Source organism: Mytilus galloprovincialis, chromosome 13 (assembly GCF_965363235.1).
Source record: "Mytilus galloprovincialis chromosome 13, xbMytGall1.hap1.1, whole genome shotgun sequence".
NCBI lineage: Eukaryota > Metazoa > Mollusca > Bivalvia > Mytilida > Mytilidae > Mytilus > Mytilus galloprovincialis.
The window spans coordinates 1,035,696-1,044,158 of record NC_134850.1 but is presented as its reverse complement, the minus strand read 5'-3'; the positions used below and the strand labels follow the sequence as shown (position 1 = coordinate 1,044,158).

At 31.9% G+C, this 8,463-nt stretch overlaps 2 protein-coding genes across 2 annotated transcripts in view; both read left to right on the top strand.

Moving 5' to 3' along the window:
- LOC143056235 (glycine amidinotransferase, mitochondrial-like) overlaps positions 1 to 8,463 on the top strand; it is a 149,271-nt gene that overhangs the window by 79,539 nt on the left and 61,269 nt on the right. The gene's annotated exons all lie outside the window — the stretch shown is intronic.
- Positions 1 to 8,463, top strand: part of LOC143056233 (solute carrier family 35 member F6-like) — a 514,661-nt gene that overhangs the window by 467,838 nt on the left and 38,360 nt on the right. The gene's annotated exons all lie outside the window — the stretch shown is intronic.

Genomic DNA, 8,463 nt, shown 5'->3' with positions numbered 1-8,463 from the left:
GAAGACGAGTTATTTTTTTATGGACTCCAATGCATTTGGTTGATGTCCAGTGAGTCCTGAAAATGTTAATGTATACGTGGCAAGATTTATTACTAAGATTATTTTTTTTGGCCGATATTGAAAATGAGAAGAAAATAAACATCAGGTTGATTTGAATCCATGTGGAAATACACCAAATATAATTCCTCTATTGTAGCATAGAAAAACTCATATTCTATACATGCACATGGACATTGTCTCTAAAGAAGAGGCATTCTTTATGTAAAAGAAGGCAAAATAATGAGGTACCCTGGAATAAGGAAGAAAATCATTTTACATTGTGTACAGGCTTTGGTGAAATTAATAACTCGAAACACGAAATTATGTATTGTTTGTGGTTACCTCTAACATGTCTGATGATCCTCTTAACATTCCTGAGGTATGGGATGGCAAAGGTAACATGTTATAGTATAATCCATTCAAGATAAGTTAAGTCGCCAAATTGTTTACCATTGGGGAACCTAGAGAACTTGGAACCACTAATGAAACATATGGACCGTCTATAAAATCAACTCGTACCGTCTATAAATACTATTCAAACAATTTATAATGAAAAAAAAACAACATACAAATTCTGTCCATAATTCAACTCAGGTGGTCTATATTTATTTACTCATACATCTTTTAAAAACTGAATGGAACATTAATGTAGGTAAAGTCATTGAATCTTAAAAAAATATACAGAACAGAAATTATCCTGATTCTATAATCTTGAATTGTCTCGTTTTGGACGGTCCGAGTTGTCTTATTCGTCATTAATTGTCAAAACAACTCTTCCTAAATTCCGTACTATAGAAAACGTATGACTTCAACTCAGACACAGTTTTATCGTCGGAAACATTCATTGAATTATGTTTAGGGGCCAGCTGAAGGATTACTCCGGGTGCGGGAATTTCTCGTTACATTGAAGACCTGTTGGTGACCTTCTGCTGTTGTCTGCTATATGATCGGGTTGTTGTCTCTTTGGCACATTCCACATTTCCATTCTCAATTTTATTACGTGAACATTCTCCTTTAATGCTTTGTCTGAGTATACTTCATAGACGATTCAAGTTGAACTAATAGACGGTTCAATTTGAACTGATAGACAGTCCGATTTGAATTGACAGAAAGTCCAATTTGAACTGATAGACAGTCCGATTTGAATTGACAGAAAGTCCAATTTGATTTGATAGACAGTCCGATTTGAATTGATAGACAGTCCGAGTTGACTTATTTATAGAGTCTGAGTTGTCTTCATAGACAATTCAAGTTGTCTTTTTTGTAGACGGTCTGAGTTGTCTCGCACCCGAGCACAATCATTTAATGTATATCTTTTGTACATCAGACATTTTTACTAATTGTCAAACTGTGAACATGATTTTTAGAGACACACACACTTTTGGCTTCATCATGTTTGTACAATAATCACTTTTATTTGATAACTTCAGACCTTGTATCCACCATGTCTTGTGCAGTGTTCTGGTGATATTACAGTTTTACAGAAACATGTGTGATATCCAGCTGATGCATGCTTGCCAACAGATGGATTATCATGCTGATAGGAATACAACTTTAACTAATTCATTTGACGAATTTGTTGAGGATGTCAGCTCGTTTTATTTAAAGCAATACATTAACCATGTCCTCTAATAACGAAGACCAATGTTTGTCATTGAAAGTTGATAAGTCAAAATCAAAATTACAAGATCATGTTTACATGAACTGTTGATAGACTCGAATAGTGAGATCGTCGAAAAAATGCTCACACATAACAACAGACTCTTTTAACTATAAATTATATAGAAAAATATAGTTTTATACAGTTTATCTATGAACATGATGAAGGAATGAACTGGTTAAGATAATTTCAAAGATGTGATATTAGTGCCAATGAAACAACTCTCCATCTAAGTCCTAGTAAATATTGACTGTACTGACTTCAACACGCAAAATTGGCCCTAAAAGGTATAGTATAAAACGTTTTAAACAGGAAACCCAACTGTCATAGCTGTTGTAGCAACCGGATAAACCAATATAATTCCATGAGCTTTGTTTGGTATTGAAAAAGCCATAGTATATACACTTTATCATATATAAACCCCACGAAGTTGTGACATGACGTTTTAAAGATTAGGGGTTGGACATGACATGGTACATACATGTATAAGGGTTGAACATGACGTCATGCAGATTAGAGATATGATATGACGTCATACAGATTATGGGTTTAACATGACGTCAAACAGATTAGAGATATGGCATGACTTCATGAAGATTAGGGATTGAACATTTCATCATACAGACTAGAAGTATGACATGACTTCATACAGATTAGAGATTCAACATGACATCATATAGATAAGAGGGTATGGCAGAGTATGGGTTTGATAAAGCCTTTGCAGCAGTATTGGAATCGATCAAGTGACATAATACACAGGTATTAGGTGTGATGAAGCCCGTTTAAACCATGACTGCAAAATATCTGTATTCACTACTTAGTATATAATCAGCACTATATCAACCCAATCACTCAATAATAAGACAGGTCACGTAAAAACCAAGATGGTTGCTATACAACTTATAACCATGATCTATCAGGTTGAATTTATAACATGGGCATATTGAATCAACTGAACAAGTTTTGAATTTTCAAATGTATTTATTTTATTACCGTCTGTTATTTTATATAGCATTTTTATCTTTTGCTTCCATGTCCATCGTGTCAGTGTTGACCGAACATTGTAAAACATCCGATTCGGTGAATATGAACCTGATCGATGACAATATGATATATGTTGACTATGGAATTGCAAAGTAAACGTATTAATGGAATAAAGACTGCATATTTCAATGCAGAGAAGCGCTGTTTTGTAAAGTTATGACATTATTTGTTTGTGTGCAAACTTTACCTAGTGTCGGATTTGTTCTGTTAAGATATGGACCTACCTTTCGGTCATTTAGATTCTGCATTAAAATGCGTTGTTTAATACCTGACTTCAAACTTAATTGTAGAAAGCAGTCGACGGGGAAGCTGAAACAAAGCGAACACATATTTCCTTATAAACGATTGATAAAGTACTTGAGCAGATTATTATCATATTGATGTTTAAAAACATACAGAGTGAAAACTACGTATGGAAAGTGTGAATCACTTGTATAAATACTGTTTAAGGAAATTGAAACACAACTTTACTAAATCATCATTCAAAACCTGGTGCCATTGTTTTAAACATTAGTTTCTTTGTAATTAAATGTAACAGTCCAAATTTTTTTTTCTCTTTTGGAACCTGATAACGATATATGCACATGTAAATGGTTTACATTAGACACGATTTGTACTAGTTCTTTTTTCACATTAAAACTAAACAATTCAATTACGTCAATATAAAAATAAGCATATTAAACATCAATAGACCAATTACACATCAATAGGCGAAACACTAGAGCTATATATTATAGTTCACCGTTCGGTCTTTAAAAAATTAGCGCCCACCACACACAGCGCACAGGAAGCTACTCAGGGCCACGACACAAACAATGTGAAACATTTCACAACACGAATTCTATTGCGTCACTTAAAATGCTCCTGGTAGGTCAGTTTGTACTAAAAATATTTTATAAAGATATCACCTTACCTATCGTTGCTTTATACTTCACCATCACTTCCATTATAAAACAGACGTTTAAGTAAAACTCAATCACAAAGATAAAAGTTTCCGGGTAAACGAATAGTAACGTACTTGTCAAGATCAAAATACAGATAGAAATCTATTTATAATGTTTTATATTTAATTTCCTGGTGGTAAGAAGTTGTTCAAAAAGATATATAACAAAATATATTCATAATTTGTTTTTTTTTCAAAACTTTCTATAATTTTGTTCTGGATACACATGTTGCTTAATGCCTCGCCATATTATGTTTTATATAAAGCAGTCAATTCAAGAAGCTGAGGAAAAGAAAGATCATTTTCGGTAAACGAGTGATACAGTTCATGTTCAGATTATATTAGATATTAATTGTTGTAAAACAAAGAGATGGAAATTTTATTATCAAAAGGGCAAATCCCCTTCAAATGTCCTTTCCTTTCAAGGATATAACAACATCCATTATATTTTTATATATAATTTCCCTTCGGTCAACTGTAAGAAGGTAAGTTTAGTGACTTATTCTGATATTTTATTGTAATTCCGCCACTTTCAACTCTGACGAGAAGATTTTGTTTCGCAAAATGCTTTTGGTCAGTAAGTAGCCCTTTCATGAGAAAGACATTTTTTGTTTTACTTTTTTTGGACTCTCATCTATTCACTCTTAATACCCAATTATGTTTTCTATTTCCAGATATGATTGAAAGATATGTGATCAAGCTACTGGTGACATGATCATGCTACTGGTGATAAGGGAGTTAATGAGCCAATCTTCAGGAACAAAAAATGTAGAAGAGGTTAATATCCACAATTTGTTTTTCATAACCAAAAATTAAAATTTTAATTAAAAAAAAAATGAGCTGTGGTGCGATGTGAATAACACAACTATCCTAAAAAAAATCAAATGAAGTGAATGCAAGCAATTATAGGCACATCATTTAACAGTGAGAACAAATCCATACCGTATAGTTTGCTTTAAAAGGCACCAAATTATAAAACTAAGACAAAATTCAATTGAGAAAACTAACGGTCCAACAAAACAATTTAAGAATAGAAAAATCATTAGGGTTCCGCGGAACCCAGCGTCTCGCCTACTTTTTCTGTTAATTACAGGCTCAACAAAAATGAGGATAAGAATTAATAAAAAAAATCTTCTTGATTGTAAGAAGCTTTTGTCCAAGTTTGGTAAATATCCAAGATAGTTTATGAATGTAATAAATGTTTTAAAAACTTTAGCTGCAGACTGTATGTAATGTTAACTCGGAGCAAACAAAATTTCCTTCTAGATACTAGATTTTGATCATACAATAGCTTCTGTACAAGTTTGGTACAAAGTTGAAAACTTTAACCACAGAGTGAATGTGTTGTTTCCTGGCAAAAAATATAAGTTCATTTAAAAGTAAAATACCGAGAAAAAAATGATTTGTTTGTTTACAAAATCTCCTTTTAGATACTTGCTATATATCATAAACAAGCTTCAGTCCAAGTTTGGTGCAAACCCAAAATAGTATAAGAAAGTTATTAGAAATTTGAAAATTTTAACCACAGAATGAATGCGTTGTTTCCTGGCAGAAAACCTAAGTCAATTTTGTTTTTACAAAATTAACTTCTGGATACTGCTGTGTTATCATAAACAAGCTTCTGTCCAAGTTTGGTACATACCCTGAGGAGTTTGAGAAAGTTATTAAATTTTAAAAACTTTAATCATCGAGTGGATTTTATGTTTCCGGGCAAAAAAACTAAGTCCATTTATAAGTAAAATACGGAAAAAATGGAATTTTATTTTTACAAAATTTGTTGTTGGTTGTTTTCATACTGACGTCTATGTAACATTTTCACTTTTTGCGTGCAAGGATGAAGCCTTATTTATTCATGATCAATATTTTGCACTATTTGATTTGCAAGGGTATTCTGTATCATTAACGTATATGTCACATTGTTTTTATTTATTGATGTTGTCTGTGTACTGTGTCATTAACATATATATCACATTGCTTTTATTTTTATTGATGTCGTCTGTGTACTGTTTCATTAACGTATATGCCATATTGTTTTTATTTTATTGGTGTCGTCTGTTTACTGTATCATTACTGTGTACGTCACATTGTTTTTGTGTTTATTGATGTGGTCTGTGTACTGTGTCATTGACATATATGTCACATTGTTTTTATTCGTTGATGTCGTCAGTGTACTGTGTCATTGACGTATATACCATATTGTTTTTATTTTTATTGATGTCTGTGTACTGTGACATAGTTTTTATTCATTGATGTCGTCTGTGTACTGTGTCATTGACGTATGTACACATTGTTTTATTTATTGATGCCGTCAGTGTAATGTGTCATTGACGTATGTCCACATAGTTTTTATGTATTGATGCCGTCAGTGTAATGTGTCATTGATGTATGTCCACATTGTTTTATTTATTGATGCCGTCAGTGCAATGTGTCATTGACGTATGTCCACATTGTTTTTATTTATTATTGATGCCGTCAGTGTAATGTGTCATTGACGTATGTCCACATTGTTTTTATTCATTGATGTCGTCTGTGTACTGTGTCATTGACGCATGTACACATTGTTTTTATTTATTGATGCCGTCAGTGTAATGTGTCATTGACGTATGTCCACATTGTTTTTATTTATTATTGATGTCGTCAGTGTAATGTGTCATTGACGTATGTCCACATTGTTTTTATTTATTGATGCCGTCAGTGTAATGTGTCATTTACGTATGTCCACATTGTTTTTATTTATTGATGCCGTCAGTGTAATGTGTCATTGACGTATGTCCACATTGTTTTTATTTATTATTGATGTCGTCAGTGTAATGTGTCATTGACGTATGTCCACATTGTTTTTATTTATTGATGCCGTCACTGTAATGTGTCATTGACGTATGTCCACATTGTTTTTATTTATTATTGATGTCGTCAGTGTAATGTGTCATTGACGTATGTCCACATTGTTTTTATTTATTATTGATGCCGTCAGTGTAATGTGTCATTGACGTATGTCCACATTGTTTTTATTTATTGATGCCGTCAGTGTAATTTGTCATTGATGTATGTCCACATTGTTTTTATTTATTATTGATGCCGTCAGTGTAATGTGTCATTGACGTGTCCACATTGTTTTTATTTATTATTGATGCCGTCAGTGTAATGTGTCATTGACGTATGTCCACATTGTTTTTATTTATTGATGTCGTCAGTGTAATGTGTCATTGACGTATGTCCACATTGTTTTTATTTATTATTGATGCCGTCAGTGTAATGTGTCATTGACGTATGTCCACATTGTTTTTATTTATTGATGTCGTCAGTGTAATGTGTCATTGACGTATGTCCACATTGTTTTTATTTATTATTGATGCCGTCAGTGTAATGTGTCATTGACGTATGTCCACATTGTTTTTATTTATTATTGATGTCGTCAGTGTAATGTGTCATTGACGTATGTCCACATTGTTTTTATTTATTATTGATGCCGTCAGTGTAATGTGTCATTGACGTATGTCCACATTGTTTTTATTTATTATTGATGCCGTCAGTGTAATGTGTAATTGACGTATGTCCACATTGTTTTTATTTATTATTGATGTCGTCAGTGTAATGTGTCATTGACGTATGTCCACATTGTTTTTATTCATTATTGATGTCGTCAGTGTAATGTGTCATTGACGTATGTCCACATTGTTTTTATTTATTATTGATGTCGTCAGTGTAATGTGTCATTGACGTGTATTTCACATTGTTTGTTTTATTTTATGCATATGTGTCCTTCAACTATTTACTTTTACAAACAAACTCATCTAAACGCGTTTTTACTGACTAATTGCAACTGAAATTACCTTATTTCTGATATCAAAAAAGAAACAATTGCATTGTAAGCAACACATATAAAAATGTAGTATCTCTTCCTTAACATTAAGAGTATGTTATGAAAAACAACCAATACAGATAGACAAAGCGTACTGAAATCAAATGGCGGTTCATAAGTTTCATTCATATTTAACACAAGTTTAAGTATTTTTTTCCTAATATTATTAAAATTTGTATACGAAATCTTATCTTGAGATCTTTAAAATATATAATTACAAAAAAAAACTTGCATTATGTTCGTGTCAAAAGAAAAAAATATAGTAAACAATGCAATCATTATTTAAGTATATTTTCTCTGATTTTCTTTTTTACAAAAATAAAAGTTTATGCATATTTATCATTAAACTATTCACATTTAATACAAACTTTCTGGTTGCAATTGACAATGCATTATATCTGAAATTAAATTTTGCATTTTTAACCAACCCATATAAAATTTAGTATCTTTTCCCTTAAATTCAGCCAGCAAAAAGGACTGAAATCAAACGGCGGTCCACAATTTCTATCAAACTAAAGAATTTTTTCAATTCATATTCAATAAAACAAAATTTTACGTATTTTGTTCCTTATATCTTTAAAATTTATATGAAATATCTTATCTTGAATGAGTTATGGCCCTTCAACCAAGGTGATTAGTGTTTCATAGCTCCGCAAAAAAAGTGATTGTTTGAAAGATTGCAGCTAATAGTATGTTATGAATTGTTGGAGACTGTATACAATACATGTTTACAGTTCTTTTGAGACTAAAACAGTCAAAAACTGACAAATAATTTAGTACTTCTTGATGTGTAAAGACAAACACAATCCAAACGAAGAAAACAAAATGGCCACCTCTTATGCCGAAGCAGCTAGAGATGAAAATAGATACAAAAACAAAAATGATGACTGCAAGATTGGTAATGTTAAACCATTC